The 23,899-nt window shown below is 46.8% G+C and overlaps 1 long non-coding RNA gene across 1 annotated transcript in view; it reads left to right on the forward strand.

The window, feature by feature from the left end:
* The first annotated feature begins 289 nt into the window (after positions 1-289).
* Positions 290-23,899, forward strand: part of LOC109028242 (uncharacterized) — a 36,065-nt gene continuing 12,455 nt past the window's right edge. The window contains exon 1 of the long non-coding RNA XR_004071431.3: positions 290-315. This is a non-coding gene — a long non-coding RNA (uncharacterized lncRNA). The remainder of the gene's footprint in view (positions 316-23,899) is intronic.

A 23,899-nucleotide genomic window follows, 5' to 3' on the forward strand; every position in this document is an offset into this window, starting at 1 on the left:
CAAAACTCCTTTTTAATTGAATCCCCAGTGTGGTAGCCTTGAGAGGTGATTGGGTCACAAGCGCTCTGCCCTCATGAATGGGTTAATTCATTCATGGATGAATGATGAATGGATTACTGGGTTAATGGACTGATGGGTTATTAGGGAGTGGAATGGGTGGCTTTATAAGAAGAGGAAGAGAGACCTGAGCTGGTGCTCTCAGCCCCCTCGTCATGGGATGCCTTGCACCACCCTGGGGCCCTGCAGAGTCCCCGCCAGCAAGAGGGTCCTCACCAGATGCACCCCCTCCACTTGGACTTCCCAGCCTACAGAAATGTAAGAAGTAAATTCCTTTTCTTTATAAATTACCCAGTTTCAGGCATTCTACTACAAGCAATAGAAAACAGACTTAAAATAATATGCGAATGAAGTCTTCTCAAACAATGCCTGAGTCTATAGTGTGTGCTCACAATGTGTTAATTGTTAGTAATAAGAGGAACAGAGTTGATTCTACTGATTACATTGATATGCTATGATGCAATATATAGAAGTCCAAAAAAGTCTTTTTTTTGTTTCCTGGAACCGAAATTATTAATTTGGGGGAAAATGTATTAATATACATGAGGGTCTTTTGTCTACCTCAGAACTGCTCCCCGGGCTTTCACAGGGGAGGTGTTCCCGGACCTCTTTTATGCACGGATGCACTTGGGGGGACTGCCCCATGCCAGCCACTGCTCCGCAGATGCCATGAGGAATGGGGGCCGACTCCCTGCAATTGAGTGCTGGGGCATATGCCGGGTTTCACATGTAAATGTGCTTTTCTAGGAAAGTAAAGTTTTCTCAGGCCTAAGGTTGTGTCGAACACAGCAATTTAAAAAAATGTCACAGGAGATGGCCTGAACTAGATTTTGGGCTGCACACCACAGCAAACCTTCACTTCTGGTCTATTCAAATAGTTATTTTCTTCAATGTTCCAAAATTCCCTCAACTTCTGCCACCAACCGTCCACCCAAAATTAATCTCCTTTATTCTGCTGTGAGTCAAAGGAAGGGAAAGAAGATTTCCTGAGTGATTCTTTGGGCAAATGCCATAGACTTAACTCTGCACTCAGGTGCGATTCGTACATACTTTGTCTCCATTTCTCTTCTCCATTTCTAAAATGAACTTTCCTGGAATCATCTTGGTGAAGAACAGTCTTTATCTCTGGAGAAGGCGCTCCCAGAACAGCTCCCATGTTTTACTATCCTCACCAGGCTACCAAGGCCTCCGAGGGCCAAGTCCAGGGCTCCCAAAGTAAGCAGGACCCACAGACCCTCCTGCCCCCTTTGGGGACAGCTGAGGGGGGCTGGGTGTCCCTTTAGGAAAATATATGAACACAGCTGGTACCCTCCTTCCTGCCACCCATGTGGTTGTGTTTTTAAATATGGCTTGAACTTGAAGCAGTTTCCATTTATAAAAATTCCTTTGCAAAATGTTCTTTCCAATAACAATATTCCCATGTGTGCCTTTGCTTCTGATATTTTTCTTATAAATTAATCTGCTAAAACAGAGTCCTCTTGGCCTTTGGCTTTTGGTGTCCGCAAATGATCCCGCCCCCACCCTGCGGTTTTGGGACCTCCTGCTTTGGCGCTGGGACCCAGAAAGTTTAGACCGCCTTCTTTTCATTCTTGGGAGCTTATCTTACAGGGTTTCCACAGTCTGTGCAGTGCTGAGGGCCAGATGTGCGGCAGCAGCCTCCACACAGCCTCCGAGGCTGCTGGCCCCGAAAAAGCCCAGGCAGGTGGCCTCCAGGGGCACCGCACATGCCCCTCCTGCTCCTTCCCACCACCTTCCACCTCTGGGAAAAGAGAAGACAGGCTGCCTTCTTACTTTGTGTCCTCAAATACCAATGACCCCTGCTGCCAGGGTTCCCGACTTGGGCTCAACATAGGCGTCACATTTCAAAATCCCTGAGCCAGCCTCCACCCGTGCCCATCAGAGGGGACTCCATAAAGGAAGGACCCCAACAGGAGGGTTTTTGGAAGCTCTCCGTGACTCCGATGTGCCGCTGAAGTTGAGAACTTGTCCTGGAGGACACCCCCCAGCACCCCAGCCAGCATGCCCAGGAACTTGCCAATAGCTGATCAGCCCAGTAGGGATTTGATCACGGGACTGGGCTTCTCCCCCTGGCAGAGGGCTTCTCTCTGCCACATGAGGATTTAGTTAAGTGCAGTGGCTTTGTAACTGGAACTGTATAATATTACTCACTTCCAAACGGTGGCAGGCTTAGAGAGATGACCCAGTGACCATTACAAAATGCCTGCAATCACTGCTGTGACATCTAGAACCACAAACCAATTTATGTTTGATTTTCTCAATATTGCATTTTTCTAGTATGAAGAAAAAATGAGGCACAAACAAATTTAAATACATATACATAGATACACATATGTGTGTACAATATATATGTATACACGCATGAATGTGAGTAAATATATAAATTTTAATATATACACACAATATGTAAATACTTATATACATATATATATATATCTGTACACACACACATCTAGAAATGATTCCAGAAGGACATGGGCTTGGGTTTGAATTTTGGAAAGGAAGACTGATACTTTAATACTCCTTTCCAGAAGCAACAAGGGTCTTCAGTGGGAATGCTGGGGGTTTTATAGAAAGAAAAATCATAGTGAGATGGGCTTAATCAAAGAAAATCTTCTGCAGCCAGGCACAGTGGCTCGCACCTGTAATCACAACACTTTGGGAGGCTGAGGCAGGAGGATTGCTTGAGCTCAGGAGTGCAAGACCAATCTGGCTGGGCAACATGGCAAAACCCCATCTCTACAAAAAATACAAAAATTAGCCAGGTGTGGTGGGACATACCTGTAGTCCCAGCTACTCAGGGGGCTGAGGTGGGAGGATCCCTTGAGCCCAGGAGGTCAAGGCTGCAATGAGCCGAGGTCGTGCCACTGCACTCCAACCTGGGCGACACAACGACACCCGGTTTCAAACAACACACGAAGGCTCTTTGAACTTGACAGACGGTGTAATGTTAAGCATGGAAATTCATTTTGAAACATGAGGAGTGTGGCAGGCCCCCCTGAAGGACTCCTGATCTAGGGGCCCTGAGATCTGGCACGTTCCTCGATGGCAGGGCCTTCGTGTTCCTCTGGCTTGCTTGTCTGGCAACCACCCAGCATCTGACTAGCGCTCCTGCGATATTTGCTAGAAAGAAACAAATGAAACCCAATACTTTTGAATTTCCATAACAACATTTATCAACTAGGTTTCAAGTTTAGAGGTACATTTCAAAATATTATTAGTGTTAAGCCCCCTCTCCCCTCCCCACTCACATACACACCTTCCCATGGTTCCTTCAACCCATTTAACTGGCTGTTTCCTCCCTGATTCCTTTTTTTCTAAAGAGCTATCCTGACAAAATCACTGGAACACCTTGATCTATAACGGCAAAAACAATTTGAAATGACAGTGAGAATAAAAACCTTTTTCTGGGTTCTGATATGAAGGGGTGTGACCATAGTTTTTCTGAGGTATGAGCCTCTCCATAAAACAGTTGTCCAACTGGCTACTTCCTACCTATAAATGGGCATTTCAGGGAGACGGGGAAGCTGTACACACACACACATTTATGGAGGAAAGATATTTTAAATATGTTTCAACCAATAATAATGTAAAAATACCCAGGAGACTTGTGATGTGGAGCCAGAAGGAGTCTATGAGGTGAGGTTATGTCTGCCCCAGTCCCCTTTGAAGCACTTAGAAATGTGACGAATATAGAAAAAAACCAATAATCCAAAAAGGTGGGAAAGGGGTAGGGACGTCTTTACCCTCCGTGACTTGGGCAAGCTCTGTGTTTTGAAGGAAAATCAAAGTGTGAGTCTAAGTAAGAAACATTTTAGCACTTTAAGGCAGGGGAGGTTTGCAGTGCTAGAGGGAGCCGAAATTCTTTTGAATCATAACATTTCACAGCACCACGAGAACACCCAAGATTTTGCATACTAGGTTAACTAAGCCAATTATACTTCGTTACATTGTAATAAAAAGTCTTTATCTCTTGAGAAAACTCAAGCGATTTCTCGTTGAGTGCTGTGTAGGTCTGATGGAAACCCTTCAGCTTCCTGTCTGAATTGGGACTGAAAAGCTGGCAATCAGAATTGAAGAGACCTGATTTTCTGGGCAGAAATGTATGGGTTTTTAAATGCCCTGTCCGCCTCTACAGACCTGCTTAGGTCATCCACAATTTGCAAATAAGAAGACATGCTCAGCAGTTTACAAATGGGTTGTGTGCAACTTAGGAAGCATGCTCGGTTCTGTATGCTTGAGCCCTGACCTACGCGACGTATTCTATGCTTCCGCATCACTGAACTCACCATTCTGCTAGCTGGCTCTGTCTGCCATGCCTTGGTGCATTTGCCCATGTGGTGACCTCTCCCTGGAATTGCCTTCCTCTACTTCTCCACTGAACAAATAGTCAGTCTTCTTTCAAAACCTGGTGTCACCTCTACTCTGAAGCCTTGCCTGATCCCAAGAATAGATGTCATTGTCCTGCTCACAGAGCATGTAAGCGCACTTACGTGTTATTATGTATCTTTCCACATGTCTTCCTGATCAACAGGCTGTGAAACCCTTCAGGGCAGGGATTATGCTTCATTCTTCTCTGTATGTCTGGAGCCTGGACCAGCACCTCTTGGGTTGTTGTTCTAGGAGTAATCAAGCAGGAAAGTTCCAGCGAAAAGAAATTCCAGTAAATGAAGGAAAAAGACATGGAACCCAGGAAATAGTGCCTACAACCCATAAGAGTGGTAACAGCAAGTCCAGGAATAACAGCTGTGCTGCGGACCCTGATATCAGCCATAGGCGAGGAGGCCTTTGTGAGGAAGAAAGGGAGAATACCTGATATGATGGAGACTGCAGAGACAGGAGGGCAGGGAGGCTGAAGCTGTGATGATGGCAGATAGTACAAAAACAAAGCCTATTCACAACTCTAGGAAAAACAAACTTTATAAGAAAAGAAATGATGTATTTCATGGAGCTAGCGTAAACAATACCCACGTAGTCATAAAAATAGAAATTTTGAGGGCCAGGCACGGTGGCTCATGCCTGTAATCCCAGCTTTGGGAGGCCAAGGCAGGCAAATCACAAGGTCAGGAGTTCAAGACCAACCCGGCCAACATGATGAAACCCTATCTCTACTGAAAATACCAAAAATTAGCTGCACGCAGTGGCAGGTGCCTGTAATCCCAGCTACTTGGGAGTCTGAGGCAGGAGAATCACTTGAACCCAGGAGGTGGAGGTTGCGGTGAGCTGAGATAATGACAGAGTGGGACTCCATCTCAAAAATACATATATATATATAGAAATTTTGATTCTTAATTTAACGACAATAGTGATACATCTGTATCAGGACAGAGGTGGCAAGGACATAGGTAACTAAGTTAGGGCCAATAAAGTCTGCACCAAAGTTGTTGGTAGGACTTATGAACATGCTCCCTAAAAGGTCAAAAAACACTTGGGACATCCCCCTTTTCCTTTCTCCTGCCTCTTTCTTGCCAGATGTGGGGACTTCAGGGTTGCTACGGCGGATCCATAATCATTTGGGTCCAATTTCCTTCCATCTTTCTGCTCCTCACGTATGGATTCTCTTATGTGACAGAGAAACAAATCTTTATCTTGTTTAAGCAACTTTTGCTGGCTCTCTGTGCTGGCAGCTGAACATAATTTCTATCTAATATAAGACATGGAGCTTATTATTTAGAGATATGGAGCTAACCATCCAAAGAAACACAGGCCTCTCAGCTGTGCTAGACAACTTGGGGCATGTACAGGTTTGGGGGTCTGTGGGAGGCAGAGGCACACTGTTGATGCATGTGCACCCCATGCTGAGGGGTGACCAGTGAGCAGGCTGAGAAAGCCAGGCTGAGTCAAGGAGTGCCTCCTCCCAGCAGCAGCTTTGCCTAATTCCTAATAGGATGCATGTGTCTGGCCATCGATTTAAACAGCAGTTTGGCTCATGGAATGATTGTTTCGGCAAACTAGGCTGGACACTGCTGATTGAACCCCAGAGCTGACACTCTTCTATCTCCTCACTCCCCTCCCCTCTCCTGCTTACATTCTCTGCTGAGTGCTCAGCCTTTTGCAGTTCCCACTATCCCCTGCAGGGACACTGTGAATGGTTGTTCAAGTCCTGCACTGAACTAGTCATTCATGTGATTTTTTTTTTTACTTAAGAGAGGGATTCCTTTTTCTAAATCACAGAAAGCCCCTGTATAGACTGGGATCCCCCTTTCTCCCATTGCCCTTAAATAAAATCCAAAATGGCCTGCCCCCACTGACCTCACTAAGCCCATGGTGACCTCCCCTTGTGCACATCACCCTAGCCATAAGGCACTTCTCTTCCTTTCTCACACGTATCAGACCTCTTTCAGTCTTGGGGCCCTTATGTTTGTTCTTCTCTCTGGGATGTTGTCCTCTAGATTTCCATTAATCGGGTTTCTGCTCGATATCATGTCTCCACCAAACCCTCCCAGACGGCTCCACCCAGTGTTGCCTTTTCTGTAACCATCCTGTTACACCGTTTTATTTTCCTGATAACACTTATGGCCATCTGACATTTGCTTGTTTCTTTACTTGTTTGATACTTGCCTTCCTCGTTAGTGTGTAGGCTCCATGAGGACAGGCTGTGTCTGGGACAGGTTGGACTCCCAAGGAAGCAGACTCTCGGAGACAAGGATGGAGATTTACCAGGGTGTACTCTCGGGAACCCCATCTTGGGAAGGGAAGAGAAGGGAAGGGAATAGGACTGGGTAGGAGGGAAAGCACACCACAGCCAGCTCACCAGAAATATCAGCCAGCCCTGCAGAGAGTTCTGAAGATGGGCTATCCCTGCAGGGAGTTCTGAGGGTGGGCTATCCCTGCAGGGAGTTCTGAGGGTGGGCTATCCCTGCAGGGAGTTCTGAGGGTGGGCTATCCCTGCAGAGAGTTCTGAGGGTGGGCTATCCCTGCGGCCTTGTCCCAGGTCAGCACACACACCACTGGGCTTTGTGCTCCTCATTGGTCCGTCACTGGTGCTGGGCTGCTCTCTAAATGCGCTGTGATCTTGAGGGAAGCAGCTCCCTGTGGCTCAGGCAGTCCGCAAAAAGGCTGACAGCTGAGGACTCCCTGCTAGCAATGTCCTCAGCAGTGTCCTTCCTTCAGGGTGACCTGGGGGGCACATCAGAGCATCCAGCATGTCTATCTTGCCCATCACTACACCTCAAGTGTCCACAACATCCTTGGTCCATAGGAGGTGCCCAGTAAGCTTTTGATAGATGACTAAGGGACATACAGGCCTTGGTGGCTTGAGGGTCACCCGTCTCCTTCAAGCACGCATTGCATATGACTGCTCCACACCACTGTGTTTCAATCTTATATTTTAATCCCTGAAGGACGTGTTACTTCCTAAATTTTGGCACAGATTATCAGACAGGGGACAGATCACTGTCCCAATTGCCTTACCACCAAAACAGAGAGCCTGAGAGAGGCAGACATCTGATCAGCCCCCAGCCCACTCCCTGGGCACTCTCTCTGCCCATGCTGGGGGCTGCTGGCCCCCACAGCTCTGCCGCGCCCTGACTGTGGGCCTGCCCCCGCAGAACGCAAAGCAACGGTGCCTCTCTTTAGGGGTCCCCGTGGCAAGTCTTCACTAAACTGTGGCAGCCTCTCAATCTGACGCCTCTACCTCCCGAAGAATATTCTGTTGTCACACAGCCCTTCATTCAGCACAGATGATTCGCCCAAGAACACAATACAGGCCTCCTTCACCGAGGACAGCTTCTTCAGGCAGATTTTAACATTTGTGCAGATGAAGATTAATTTTACATTGAAAACTGTAGAGTGTTAAGCTTGAGAATTTGAAATATGTCTTATTGAGACGAGAGGGCTAGAAACTGTCCCGGGGTCATGAAGGCAGAGCATCCTTTTTAGGGTGAGCTCTCTACAAGCACCAGGTCGCTACAGCAGCTCCTCTGCGGCTATGCATTCGCCATTCTTCCCTGTGTCAGCCGTGGTGCTGTTCACAATTTTCTCTCCCCATATCTTCCAGAATTTGATAGGCTTGACCTTCTCCACGCCTTTGAAATCATCGCACATGTGATTTGTTCTTGCAGTGAAATGTGAGTGGGAAAGACGTGCACCATTTCCTGGAGGAAGCTTTGAGGGCCAGTGCGTGCTTTGAAAACCAGAACTGCCAGTTCTTGTCCTGCTTTTTCAATGGTGATAACATATCTCAAGTTGGCATGCCCTCAGCTGGGCCTCTGAGTCACTGGGAGGCTGACGTGCAAGGGAGCAAAAAGCAAACCTTGGCTGTTTAACCACAGATGTGCAGGATTTATCTGTTACTAAAGTTACCTAGACTGTCCTGACCAAGCAGTACCCTCCCTCCTCTCTCCTTCCCTCTATCTCCTACTGTTTTTCTCCCTCCCTCCTCTCTCACTTCTTTTTCACTCTAATCACCTTGGTAAATCCAGATTGACCCTTGGATGCTGCTTTCAAAGTGCCTCACACATGTTTTGTGGCCTCTTCCAGTTACCCTCCTATCTCTTCCCAGCCACCCCTGGGATTGTCTTTGCTACCCTGAGAGATCTCAAGTTTCCGCAGCTTGTCTGCATCCTCCAAGTGTTCACACCTCGGCTCCTCTGGCCCTGGCTTCCCAAGCCCCTCTCTCGGTGCCCACCTCTCACGCCAATCCTGCTTCTGGACATAGCCCAAAGGGAAGAGGCAGCTCACTGGAGCAACTTCCCAGCCATTCCCTGTCCGATCTCACACTTCCCCTCCCTTCCCCTCATTAATCTCAGAGGAATATATTGTCCTAAAGGCAGATAAAAAGAGAGCTGTCTTGCTTTAAAAGTCATGCTTATGACTAGATAATTTATTTTTCCAGTTTCCTGCCCTATTCTTGACTTCAATGCATGGCTCTAACTTATTATTATTATTATTTTTTTTTTTTTTTTTGAGATGGAGTCTTGCACTGTTGCCCGGGCTGGAGTGCAGTGGCACGATCTCAGCTCACTGCAACCTCCACCTCCCAGGTTCAAGTGATTTTTCTGCCTCAGCCTCCAGAGTACCTGGGATTACAGGCACCCACCACCACGGGCCTGGCTAATTTTTTTGTATTTTTAGTAGAGACGGGTTTCACAATGTTGGCCAGGTGGATGTTGATCTTTTAGTAGAGATGGGGTTTCACCATATAGGCCAGGATGGTCTCGATCTCTTGACCTTGTGAGCCACCCACCTTGGCTTCCCAAAGTGTTGGGATTACAGGTGTGAGCCACCACGCCCAGCCCCAATTTTCTGTAAAATATGATTCAAAGCTCACTTTATTTAGGAGCCGTTTCAGGACCGCATGAATCCACTCACTCCACCAGGGTGGCCTCGAGTGGAGCTGTTCAAGGGACTGTGTTACTGTGGTCTTGGTGGCAAGCTCCTTTGTCAGTGCGTTCTTTGGATCTCTATGCTGCCTTTTCAGACTAGATTTTGCTTAGGAATAGCAAAAAGTGCTCAGGGTTGACATACAAGGGGATAAATTAATCTTTCACTGAGAAATATTAAAATAGCTTACTTTAAAACAATAAAGAAGCCATTTAATTGGAACCTTCTCGGAGACCAAATCTCCTGTGTCTTCAGGAGGCTGCCACACTGGTAGATCTGTACATCCTCGGCATCCAAATAAGGACTTTAAACTAGGTCAGGAGACGTATTTTCTGAGGCAAAACTTTCCATTATTTTCAGCGAGTTCCTTTCACAGAAACCAGTTTGACACGATGGTTTCATTTTGCAAGCTGGTTGGTGTTGGATGATATTACTCATCTGTTTATCCATTTGTTTTTAAAAAGCACTCAGTAAACACGGGAACATGGCACTCTGTCTAATGTGAAGTATGCAAGGGGAAATAGAAGCTGTGATGCCTGCTTCTGTGGAACTGTTGTTTGTGTTTGTTTGTTTGTTTCTGAGAGGGAGTCGCTCTGTCGCCAGGCTGGAGTACAATGACACGATCTCAGCTCACTGCAACCTCTGCCTCCCAGGTTCAAGCTATTCTCCTGCCTCAGCCTCCCGAGTAGCTGGGATTATAGGCGCGTGTCACTGCACCCAGCTGATTTTTGTATTTTTAGTAGAGATGGGGTTTCGCCATGTTGGCCAGGCTGACCTCGAACTCCTGACCTCAGGTGATCCACCCACCTCGGCCTCCCAAAGTGCTGGGATTACAGGTGTGAGCCAATGCGCCCAGCTGCTTCTGTGAAACTTGATGTTTAATTATTTAAACAAGAGGAGGAGGGGAAAGGAAAGGCAGCTTCCAGGGGCAGCTACTCTGAGACCATGCAGGACTGGACATTGAATTTCACCACGTTCACATTTGGCTTCTTAGTTCTTTAAGCTATCAGAGCAGCAGTCAAGACGCAAAGCCAGTGGCGGGCACCTGCTTACTCAACTATGTACAGAGTGGAAATCGTGAGGAAAAGCTGCACGTTTCCTTCCCGTTGCTTTTCCACTGCATTTTACTCTAGCTAACACCATTCATAGCTTTCATGGATTGAAGATCCTAGACACAAATTGGGGCAACTGCCTGGTCTACCAGGATTTCCTCAATCCTCTGTGTGGGCGGCAAGCCACCCAGGTGCCAAGGCAAGAGACCGAGGGCACGAGCTGTTCCAGTATAATAAAATACATAAAACAACAAGAGTTTTACTAGATCTCGAGCATAGACATGATTATATATGAATATCATTAATCATTAGTTTGTAGCAATTACTCTTTATTCCAATATTATAATAATCCTCACTCTATAATCGTAACCTAGGAAAAACCAGGTCATACAGAGATAGGAGCTGAGGGGACACAGTGAGAAGTGACCAGAAGACAAGAGTGCGAGCCTTCTGTTTTGCCCAGACAGGGCCACCAGAAGGGCTCCTTGGTCTAGCGGTGACACCAGCGTCTGGGAAGACGCCGTTGCCAGGCGGACCGTGGTCTAGCGGTAGCAAAAAGTGTCAAGGAACAACACCCGCTACTTAGCAGACCGGGAAAGGGAGTCTCCCTTTCCCCGGGGGAGTTTAGAGAAGACTCTGCTCCTCCACCTCTTGTGGAGGGCCTGACATTAGTCAGGCTTGCCCGCAGTTATCCGGAGGCCTAACCGTCTCCCTGTGATGCTGTGCTTCAGTGGTCACGCTCCTAGTCTGCCTTCATGTTCCATCCTGTACACCTGGCTCTGCCTTCTAGATAGCAGTAGTAAATTAGTGAAAGTACTAAAAGTCTCTGATATGCAGAAATAATGGCGTAAGCTGTCTTTCTCTTTGTCTCCTCTCTCTCTCTGTCTCGGCTGCCAGGCAAGGAAGGGCCCCCGTCCAGTGGACACGTGACCCACGTGACCTTACCTATCATTGGAGATGACTCACACTCTTTACCCTGCCCCTTTTGCTTTGTATCCAATAAATAACAGCGCAGCCAGACATTTGGGGCCACTACCGGTCTCCGCGCATTGGTGGTAGCGGTCCCCCGGGCCCAGCTGTCTTTTCTTTTATCTCTGTCTTGTGTCTTTATTTCTACACTCTCTCGTCGCCGCACAGGGGGAGAGAGCCACCGACCCTGTGGGGCTGGTCCCTGCACCTCTGTCTCTATTTGAAAGGTGGGCATGTGACCCAGCCAAAGGTAGTCATGGTACATCCCGTCTCTGGCCACAGCGAGGGGCAGAGAGGTGAGCACACATTTCAGATGGGGCTCCTCAAAGACCTCGGGGTCTGCTGAATGAAGAGACGTCCATTCCTCTCTACCTGTGAAGCTGTTGAGACAGGGGTCTGGAGCGGCTGGGGCCATGGTGGCAGGTTTGTGGATGGTGAGGACGAAGCCAACACACCCAGGGGACCGGTAGGCCTTCCCAGCTCCCACACCCACCCTGCCCTCCTCTTGGCTTCTCTACACTGTAGGTAAAGCAACCCCCTGCTTTTTTTTTTTTCCCCCATAAGTTCAAACTGGCTTCTATCACTTCCAACTTAACAATATTAATTAATTGTAAAGACCAACAAATGCTGAACATTTTACACATAGTCTCATTTAATCCTCACCAAAAAATCCTCTTAGGTTGATATTATTAAGTCCATTTTACAGATAAAGAAACGAAAATGCCAGGAGATTATACACACATCTTTATTATTTTTGTTATTATTGATAACATTCTTTCCTTTTTTCACTGCAGAGCTTTTAAAAAAAATTTTTTTCAAGTTAAATTTCTTCATTCAAAACGTCTCAACATCTTTTTTTGCCCTTAGTAATTTTTTTAAATTCCCCCTATTTCTTCATGAGCCCCTTCTAAGTTTGCCTCCTTTTCTCATTCATTCAACATAACATATATGGAGCAACTATTTTCAGCCAGGCATCATGCTAGACTCACTGTGCAACAATGAACAAAACCGACACGCTCACCATCTGCTCAAAGTTTCAAGTCCAGTCGGAAGGAAGATGACCCGGTGGTTACTTACAATCCAGGTTTCTATGAACTGTGGAGTAGATAGGGCACGGTGCCGTGGAAGCCCGCGATGGAGGCGGTTTCTCCACTCTAGAAGGAAAGACCCATACACCATCTGAAAGGCGCCCTTCTTTTAGTCCTTTATGATTTGTCTCTTACTATTATTTTTTATTATCTATTTCACACAATGTATGGTTTTTTTCCTTGCAGTTCTTCTACTCACCGCTTTTAGACCTGAGTGGTTTAGTTTGGTTGAGTGTAACAAGCATTTATGGAACATCTACTGTGTTGGAAACCTAGGTAGAAACTGATAAGACTCTTGAGGTGACAGAAGCTAAACAGAGCCTCTGGTGGAGTCTGGAACCTTCTGCTGCCCATCACCTGGGCTGCTGGGGAAGCCCAGGCCAGGGGTCCTCCCCGACATGGCACCCCATGGCTGTCTCTGGTGCTTCCTCTTCTCCTTTTCCGCTTCCCTGGATCCATCTTCTGTTGCATTTCCCATCGGATTTCCATCCTCTGTTAACTCTCTTCATCGTCACACCTACAGAGCTCCCTCTCTTTGCATTCCCTAATCCCACCATTATTTCCGTTGAAATGAATACGAAAATAAACAAAGTGGTTGGATTTATCCTACTCTTTTTTAGCAAGCATCAAAATGCATTTAGGCTAACAAGAACCAAAGTTTACGAAATAGGAAATTTGATTGTGTCAAACTGAAAAAAAACCCTCCACCAACATCCCACTGTCCAGCTTCCTATTGGCTTCATGCCTTCGGCTGCATTCTGCGTGTTCCCCACGTTCATTTCATTCACGCTGTTGCTTTTGTTTTTGAGGTTCCGTTGTCTCTAAATCTCTCCTGATAATAAGATGGGGGTGGCATGAATGAATGAATGAAGTACTGAATAGGATATTTGGGCTATGTAAGAAGGGATTAAGAGGGTAGAAAATCAACTTTGCCCTATTTCTTCTGCCACTGATTTATTTTGCTCTGTCCTTGGCCTCTGTGAGTTCTGCTCCTCCCGAGTTTCCATTGTCTGCTTAGGTTTTCTCCCATTCCCGCAGGCTCCTGCTGGCTCTGTGTGGTTGCTTCTGAGAAAAGAGTTGCTAACTCTCCCAATCTGCACTGTAACCAACCAGGGAGAAAGCACAGCTCGTTTTAAGCAGTTCATTTAGTCTACATAACCTTGGCTTCCCCATTACACTCTTCCTGGTATTTAAAACATGTAAGAGCTGAGATAAGACTTTTAAAATATTAACATAATCCAGGCCTCAACACAACATAATCCAATGGAAATAATATTTATAGCAACAGCGCCCCCAGGTTCAGAAGCCACGGCTGAAATGTTATTATTGTGCAATGGAAATTTGCAGCCTTCCCACTACGGAATCAAAACATGAGCTTGAACTAAATTATACTTTGTTTTTCTCAAACCTCAAGGACAGCCTAATCACCCTGCAATGCATAAGCAATTCACTTTAATTTTTTATTTTATGAAAATACAACTGCGAGATTTAAACTGAAAGTATGACAGCCAAAAAATTTTTTTTTTAATTTAGCCTTTCGTTCAGCAGAAGACCCATGTCTTTACTTCAGTTCCCTGGGCACTGCCAACTGTGCAGTGTGAAGGTGGTATCAGATAGCATGGAAATCTTCGAAGCCAGGTCATTTTCTTTGTATCCTATTGGAAATTATTCTAGTAGTCAGAAGTTTAAGCAGAGAATGTAGAAGGAAAGCAGGAAGAGGGAGGAAGAGGAAGAAGAAGAAGGAGAGGAGGAAGGAGGGAGTAGGAAAATGAAGGGAGAAAAGAGAAAAGGAGGCAGAGAGGAGTTGGTTGAAGAAGAGGAATGAAAGAATTCCTCAAACAATAGGACTGGAGGGGAGGCAGGATGCAGTTAGTTTAGAAACTATTCTGAAATATTTTTCCTTCGGGTAAAATGGAGCAGCTGCTATATGGAGCAAGGGAAATCCCTACAGCTTACGTGATGTGGATTGCTGAGGGAATCAGAGAACCTGAGTTGGGAAGGATATGTGAGGTCACTGAGCCCAGCTACCCACTTCATCCTTAGTCTTCCCGCTTCAGGTCTCATCACAGATCAGGAATTTTAATCACGGTGTTCACTTCTCTTTCTAGGCGGATTTTTGGAAGCGGATTTTTAACCTCTTCCAGGATTTAGTCTTTCCTGGGCATTTGTGATAACTTTGTTCTCTGATGTCTAGGATATTCGGTATTACCTATTTTCCCTAACTCCTACTTGTCCTGTACTTTTTCAAATATCAGCTCCCGAAATTGTCACCCTTTTCCTTAAGGTGGCTTGCTCTGAGCTCTGTATCCGCATTTTCCAACATCCCGGAAAGTACAGTAGTTCCTGTTCTAATCATGGCAATGACTTACTCAGTAAAGGTGAGCACCCTGGTACTCACCCTGTGTCCGGAAGGCAGTGCCAAGGTGAATCATTCTAAGCAATCACTAGAAGTCGCAGGGATTGCCCCAACCACGATGCTGGAGAAATTCCCAGAAGACTTACCTCAACTCACCTGGCTAAAGAATCAACTGGCCTCCTCCACCTCTCCTCCCAGATTCCATCGAAAGCCAAGACTTTTCTTGGCTGCCATCTCCAAGATATTAGTCAGTGTCATTTAATCTTAAGGAGAATGTCCAGGGCGCCTCACTGATCATAAGGAAATCAGGAGCAGAAGTGGATCTGCTGGCCCTTCTGTGCCTAGTCAGGCCACGGGACAGGTCTCCCTGGAATGGTAGCATGACCAAAAGGCCAGTCAGGCTCTGGGCTCAGACCACTTGGGTTCGAATCCAAGTGCTGCCACTGCCTAGCAAGGTGATCCAGAAAGCTACCGAAACACCCTGGACTTTCATTACTCCATATGTAAAGGGCTTGAAAGAGTGTCTGGCAGGCACATGGCAGGTGATTAATAAATGCTGGCTGTTTTTATCGTTACCACCTTCATCGTCTGTGGGTTAGATTATGACCTGAGTTAAAAGAATAATTAAGCCATGCATTTAGTTCTGCCAAATATTAATTATTAACATAACAAACTCACATTCGTGGAGCATGCCTGTGTGCCTGTGTGCCCAGCACTGTGATAAGGGCACAGCGGGCATCAGTGTCATTTAATGTTTTCAGCAATGCTATGAGGTGGGACCACATCGTGGAAATGGAGCTGGTGAGAGTCATGAACTACTCAAGGTCACCTAGCTAATAAGAAGAGAAGCCATTGATTCACCCCAGTTCTCAGACCCCACCCATGTTTAACCCACTGTCAGATACTGCGTACCTGTGCAACAGCTTGTGTAGAAAGCCAAGCTCAATACTTCAGGTGTGAAATGAAATCAGCAGGGATCAAATCATGTGTGAGGCTTTTGTATGCCTGTACTTGTGTGTGCTTATTTGCTTCCTTAAATTGGATTTATCAGTTAGAAAAAAAAAATTTAGTCACTTCTCTCTCAAACACCGGTCCAGACCTATAAGACCGAGATGGCCAGAGGGCCCTGTACAAAGCACCCCGTGCCAGTGAAATTACCCCCAAAGGGAAAGTGGACCGCCTACTTTGAGTCCCTGCCCCCTTATCCTTCCTCGCTGGCTCCCAACTTGGCTTCCTATGCAAGACTTATTTGTTCCGGCTGTTAGATCTGTTCTCAAACAACAAATTCCACCTCAATCCTTCACTTTTCACCTGAGTCATTCAGAACATCATTGGCAATATTCAGTCACAGGGAGACTGAGAGTTTGTATGAGGGGAAAAATGTTTTTTTAAAAAGTGAAATTAACATGGAGAAAAGCCATCGCATGAAGATGAGTGTACAATCGTCCCTCGGAATCTGTGGGAGATCGGCACCAGGACCTCCAAGGATGTGCAGGTTGCTGATGTAAACTGGGGTCGTGTTTGCATATAACCCACACACATCCTGCCAATGCTTTAAATCATCTCCGGATGAATTACAATACCGAAGACAATGTAAACGCTATGTAAATAGTTGTTGTACGTATTCTTTTTAATTTCTATTATTTTTATTGTTGTATTGTTATTTTTTATTGTTTTCTTTTATATATTTCCTACCCATGGTTGGTTGAATGAGTGGAGGCAGAGCCTGCAGATACAGAGGCCGACTGCTGTAACAGGTACCAAAAACTTAGAGGCTTAACGCAACACAAATTTATTTCTTATAGTTCTGAATGTTAGGAGTCCAAAATGGGCTGTGGTGGGCTAGCATCAAGGTGCCTGCAGGACTACATGCATCCTGGGGCTCCAGGGGAGAACCCACATCCTTGTTTCCCAGCTCTAGAGATTGCTATATTCCTTGGCTCGCAGCCCCTTCCAGCCACATTCACATCACTGCAACCTCTGCTCCCATTGCTGCCCATTGCAGTCGACTGGACTGCAGAGAGGTGTGCATCCACCCTTCCTGGGAAACACCTGAATGGCTTTTTTCCAGCCAGCACCTAAACGGCTCTAAGAACCTGGATTGTCCCCTGGAATATTCTGGATGTGGTATCTTGGGTATGTCTGCTTTCTGTGTAAGTTTAGCATCCCTAGGGTCTGACACTGGCTTCAAGCCCTCATAAATAAATAGACTCGCTCTCTGCCCTATAAAAGCACTGGGCTGCGCCTGGGATTCTATGCCTGTCTCCTCCAGGCTTCTGCAGGCTGTTCGGTGCTGACTACACAGCCCTGCCCTGTGGCCGGCTCTGTTGCTGGAGGCGGAGCCTGTTGGAGGCAAACTGCGGACCACACAGGGACTGCCCATCATCTGGTTGCGCCCACTGGTGCCCAGTCCCATGCACCCACCGTGGCGCTGCTCCACCTCAAGAACTGATCTCTGCAGTGAATGCCCCCAGTTAGGCACCTCAAAACTGGTTGGGGTTTCTCCCCATGTCTGGCAAGCTCTTTGCCTTTCATCCTTTCCCCTTACCTCCTACTGTCTCATCTTCCTTGCAGTTTCTGTCCATACACTCTGAAACAGCAAAACATCCAAACATTGGACCCACCAAGTAGTTTTGCTTGTTTGTTTGTTTTTTGAGACAGAGTCTTGCTGTGTCACCCAGGCTGGTGTGCAGTGACGCGGTCTCGGCTCACTGCAATGTCCACCTCCCGAGTTCAAGTGATTCCTCTGCCTCAGCCTCCCTAGTAATTGAGACTACAGGCATGAGCCACCACGCCCAGCTAATTTTTGTACTTTAGTAGAGACAGGGTTTCACCATGTTGGCCAGGATGGTCTTGATATCCTGACCTCGTGATCCGCCCGCCTTGGCCTCCCAAAGTGCTGGGATTACAGGCATGAGCCACCGTGCCCAGCTGACTCACCAAGTAGTTTCAAGAAATGGCTTTTACTTCAGCATCAAAGGCATTTAGGACCAGACTGTTTTAGACATCACTCCAGTGGAAAGGGACAGCTGTCATTTTTCAGATAGGGCCATGACACTAAAGGTCCATGAACCATCGGCAAAGGGAAGCTGGCCACCATTTTCCTTTCTAGAAGGTGTTTGGTTACATTGAGCTTCACCACTCGCACACCCTAGGAAACTTCTTCAGAAACAGAATATAAGGCCAAGCCCCCCAGCTAGGGAGGAAGAGGGAGAGACCTTTGTGGCTTGCCCCCTTGGGAGAAGAAAGCACAGATCCAGGGCCATCGGGCCCCTGCCCTCCCAGCCTCCCTTCGTGCCTGCCTTGGCCGTTCCAAGGATGCTGACAGCCATAAAAAATCAGGCCTGTTAGCAACAGGAAAGATCACAGGCCTTGATTCCTGTTGAGCTCCTCCAACAACAGCTGCCAGCTGGCTCCCCATCACGGGCGAATGCAGGCTCTGATTTATGGAGAGGCGCAGGTCAGGGAGTGGGCCACATGCATTGCCCTTTCCCCCACAAACACCCCAGTGGGCGGGGGCCCAGGAGAGGGCCATTGCAGGTCATCAATAAATCCTGGGGATAAAACAATGCAGAGGTTATTAAAGGGAGCCGAGAGGGGACGGATGCGAGTTATTCCAATTACAGGCACGGTTATCTTCCCCTGTGCAGTTCAAAGTATATGCACCCTAATGCATTTCAGCAGCTAATAAAAGTACTGTAGGGTTTCTTTTTTGTCTCTCTCTTTCTTTTTCTTCTTTTTTTGAAACCCATAGTGCTTATAAATTACAGGGTAGAGAGGTGTGAAAGATACATAGCAGCTTTGAAGCAGCACTGACAACCTCAAACTAATTGATCATAAAAGGAAGTCAACTGCAGTAGATGATGAACCATTTATCTAGCCAAAAATAGCCAACGGTTTCCCTATGGGCATGGGAATGTTAAAAAAAAAAAATACTAAACTAAAATTAGGGGTGGGCCACGGGAAACAAATGGAATATTTTGAGCCCTTCAGTTGCAGGCACTAAAAGTGGAGGCATTGCAGATGTGCCTGTGGCTTTGCGGTGGAAGACCAGGACAGGAGCGCCACTCCTATAAACACAGAGGAAGTCCAGACCACTGTGGTCAGCCTGCAGGCAAGAATGCTCTCAAAGCTGATCAAAAGCTTTATCTTCTACATCTTTTTCCAGAAGAAAATTTCAGCAGAACCCTCAATTGCTGGCCATTAAGTTCCTTTAGCTTTCATTGTGCTGAAATGAAATTGGCTGGAGATGGTACTTTAAATTGCATTGATATAGGCTAACCGGGTGGGGCAGAGAGAACCCAAAGACGCAGGGAAATGATTGTGTTATGCGATATATGTTAAAAGATGTGGCCACGGCCGGGCGCAGTGGTTCACGCCTGTAATCCCAGCACTTTGGGAGGCTGAGGCAGGCGGATCATGAGGTCAGGAGTTCAAGACCAGCCTGGCCAACAGAGTGAAACCCCCATCTGTACTAAAAATACAAAAAAAAAAATTAGCTGGGTGTGGTGGCGGGTGCCTGTAGTCTCAGCTACTTGGGAGACTGAAGCAGTAGAATTGCTTGAACCCAGGAGGTGGAGGTTGCAGTGAGCCGAGATTGTGCCACTGCACTCCAGCCTGGGTGACACGGCAAGACTGTGTCTCAAAAAAAAAAAAAAGAAAAAGATGTGGCCACGTGTTCTCATGGTTTTCCATTCTAGCAGTGCGTATTCATGGGTCGCAGAGCATTGCCAAGGTGTTCTGGTCAAACTTGATCAAATAAATAGGAAATACCCTTCTGCACTTCACTGGCTGACCTCTCCCAAGATATTGGTCAAGCTATCAAAAATAGTTGGCTCTTCTAAATACTTTTAAATACTCTTGAGCTATCTTGTACATCTGCTTAAAGGCAATCACTTTTTCTTTTCTTTATGTTACGAAATACAACAAAAAGGAATGTTTCAGTCTGCTTTGAATTCCAACTGCAAATTACACATATCAAAGTTTCCTAGAGGTGGGTTTAGATGAGGCCAGTTGGAAACAAACTCAGAGGGGCACCTGCCTCCACTTTCCTGCCCTTTCCATTCCTCCCACCTCTTTCCATGGCTGCCGCCCCTCCTGTGCCACCGGAGTTAACCTTAATTCCACATGGGAAGGTGGATAGCATGGCTCCTGTACGTCCCATCCTATTGCCACCAGCTCATCACTGACAGCTGCTCAGGCCACAGTCCTCACCTCGCATTCAAGGCCTCCGGCCTTGGGCCTTGTGCTGGGAGTGACCACACTCTCACTGGCCTGCGGCCGCACCTGCCCCTCCACGTCCAGCTGCGTCCACCTGGGGTCAGGGGAGTCTTCAGCTTCCCGCACCTGACCTGGAGCCCTCCCCTGAGCCTCCCTCCAGATGCGGGCAGCTCACTCGTGGTCACTGGTGCGTCCCTTTGTATGCTCTGCTGTCACACAGAGCTGCAGTCCTGTGCTCCCTGCTCTGTGTCCTCCCTCGAGGCATGCTTTCAGGGCTGCAGACAGCCTTACTGCACACATCTTTGTCTCCCCTAGAAGTGCTCAGTGTGCGCCACTGGCCCGTGGCTTTCATCTGAGCAGGAGGGAGACAGAGTGAACCAGTGAAGGGGACCTGGGCAGCAGAGCCAGGAAGCGACTTGCCAAGGCCACCTAGCCAACACGTGGTAACATGGGGCTCACAGGAGGCTTTTCTGACTCTGCGTCAAGGCTTTTCATCATGAGGAGCTGTCACTTAGCATCTGTTCCCATACATTCAGCCTAGAGTGCGCAGCAAGCAATTGTCCAAGAGGCAGGCTTCTGACACTTTGGAACCGGAGGCTTTGCCTGTATGTGTCACCTGTGGGATCTATAAGGGTGCCCATTTCAGATGGTTATCGGAAGAAATTAAGTGAGATAATATGTGCAAAGTTAGGCAGATCACGAGGTCAGGAGATCGAGACCATCCTGGCTAACACGGTGAAACCCCGTCTCTACTAAAAATAGAAAAAATTAGCCGGGCTTGGTGGCGGGCGTCTGTAGTCCCAGCTACTCGGGAGGCTGAGGCAGAAGAATCGCTTGAACCCGGGAGGTGGAGGTTGCAGTGAGCTGAGATCGCACCACTGCACTCCAGCCTGGGCAACAGAGCAAGACTCTGTTTCAAAAAAAAAGATACTATCTGACACAGAGTAAGAACTCAAAAATGTTATCCATTATTAGTTATTAATTACTTCTACTAATGCTCATATGCAAAATAAATGCATCTTCCCATCCAGCAATGAATATCCTCCTTTTTACTGCTACACACACCTCAGAAATAAGCATTCTATCCCCAGAGTTACAATTCTCACTCCTTCATATTTCCATGTTTCTAATGTTCATCCCACGTGTATTTTACCCCACATGGAATGTGTTATGGAGTCCTAATTTCCAATACCCTAACCAGCAGTCCTCATGAACCATCAAAATTATTTGGAAAATACCATTTTCATTACCGAAACTGTATCTCCCGGACTGCCTCTTTCACCTGGAAGTGGAGGTGAGAAAAAAACATGTTTCTAAAATTTAACTCTTTTTTGCATTTGAAAATATGACCCCCTGAGGACACTGGGATGGAAAGCCCTGTCTGTCACCTACCCAGCAGTCACAGAGGAGCTGGGTGTCTCCCTGACCTATGGCCCATCCCCCTCAGCTTTGAGGTCTAAAGTCCTGCAAGGAGAGCCCAAGACATCTCCAAGAAAGCGCTGTGTGCCCCGAGCCTGGGAAAGCCCTGGTTCCTTAAGGCGCTCAATAAGCATTTGCTGAATGAATGAACGAGCAAACTCAACACCTACCCCTGGCGCAGGCACACACAGATACTATAAGGAAGGGGGCATGGCAGGCAAGGGGAGACCCCTGGCTCCTACTGACCCCCCGGAGTGCCCTGAGCAGAACCTTGGAGGGGTGTGGTTCCCAGGACGGCTTTTGTCCCCTCGGGCCACCCATCAGAAGGCTGCAGTCGCCTGGGGCCTCACACTCAGGGAATCGCTGGATGTGTACAGCGTGGCCGAAGTGTGGACTTCAACATGCTCTCTCCATCACCCACCACAGCCAAGGTCTGTTTCTGGAGCTCTGCAACGTGAGTATCTCTTCATTATACTACAAGAAGGATTTTTTTTTCTACCATTGCTGAACTGAATGCTGTTTGATTCCCATGGTGAGAAAAGGCCTTGGCCTCGGGAGTTGGGCTGGGCAGGGGTGGAACAGCCTCCTGCCCAGGTGGATGGATCAGCCCTCAGGTGGGCTGATTCTGGGGGTTCCTCCAGCAGGGGCTTCCCTTGCCTGCCCTGTTCCTTCCATCCTGTTCCAGATAGCAGCGCATCTCTCAAGTGACTGTGGCTGTCCTCCTCTCCTTTTGTCTTCTCTTCTCTGGAATCTGATAAGAGCTGCATGAGATAATTGGAAGCCAGCCCTCCCCAGGTGCGCATCACATAAGAAAGAGCATTCTGACTGGCACGGCTGCCGACACTCCCGCTGCTCCTGGTGGACCAGTGACTTTGATTTATTCCTCTGCGAGTAAATACTAGTAAATAAATGATAGAAACGCCTTTTCCCCTGGTGACTCCCCAGCCCCACGATAATTAACTTGTTCTTCTTTCCTCCCTCTCTTACCAACCATGAAGCAGTGCCGTACTCTGATGAATGAGTTGCCCATGACTATCTTGCCAACAGGTGTTTCACATAAAAGATGAGCCGTCCCAGGAATAGTGTGAAGCAGGTGTTGAAAACTAGAAGCTCACGGGTCAACTTGTCCCAGGCAATATGATTTTAAAGGTTGGGCTTACATTGGGAAAAGCAGATTTCACATGGAAATTTATACTTCAGCCTTCTTTTGGAAACTGGAAGGTTGTCTGGAGATGGTAGGCTTCCATTCCCTCCTGGCAACAAATGCCTGGGCAGGCCCTCCCCTTCCTCTGGCTCTCTGATACCAAAGGCTGAGTATCAGTTGCTGTTTATGATTGTATTTGCTCTGTTGTTTTCTCATACCAGAGACATATTGCTCTTCATCCATATGTTGTGCATTGAAAACGGCTGCAAATTCCTGAGGGCCTTAGGATGAAATAATAAAATATGAGATAGAACACAAGAATTTGAAACCTCACTTTCTTTGCCTACCAACCAAGTGACTGTGGCCAGGGACCACAGATAACTCTCGGAGCCCAGTCATGTGCTCTGAATTGATGATGATAGTGATGATGATGACGATGACGACGATGATGATGACAATGATGAGATGATAAGATGATGATGACAATGATGATATGATGATGACAATGAGATTTGATGATGAGATGATGACAATGATAACGATGACGATGATGATATGATGACAATGAGATTTGATGATAATGATGATGACGATGATGATGATATGAGGATGATGCATCTGTTCAACATTTACTCCATGGCTGATATGTGGTATTTCATTCATTCCTCACGAGAACCCCTGGGGGGAGGTCTGCTTTATCATTATCCCCATTTAACACATGAGGAGTGGAGGCACTTACAGAGAAAGGCCCTTGCCCAAGTCACACAGCTTAAGTGGGAAACCAGGATTTGAACCTTGATAGTCTAGACCAAATGTGGACAAACTTTTTCAATACAAAGTCAGATGGTAGATATTTTAGGCTTTGTGGGCCATATAGTCTCTGTGACAGCTACTCAGCTCTGCTGTTGTAGTTCAAAAGCAGCCAGAGACAGTATGTGAACAAATTTGTGTGCTGTGTTCCGATAAAACTTTATTTACAATATTCCCAGATCAGCTAGATTTCGCCTGGGGGCCATAGTTTTCTTATATGTGGTCTAAAGGAGTGCTGTCCAGTAGAAACAATGCAAGCCACAAATGTGAGCCACATGTATAATTTAACATTTTCTAGCCAAATTTTAAAAGTAAAATTAAGTGAAATTAATACTGTATTTATAAACACAATATACCCAAAATATTTCAAAATGTAATCAATATTTTACATTCTTTTTTCTTTTTTTTTACATATTTGAAAGCCAGTGTGTATTTTACACTT

This window comes from Gorilla gorilla, chromosome 13 (assembly GCF_029281585.2).
Source record: "Gorilla gorilla gorilla isolate KB3781 chromosome 13, NHGRI_mGorGor1-v2.1_pri, whole genome shotgun sequence".
NCBI classification, from domain to species: Eukaryota; Metazoa; Chordata; class Mammalia; order Primates; family Hominidae; genus Gorilla; species Gorilla gorilla.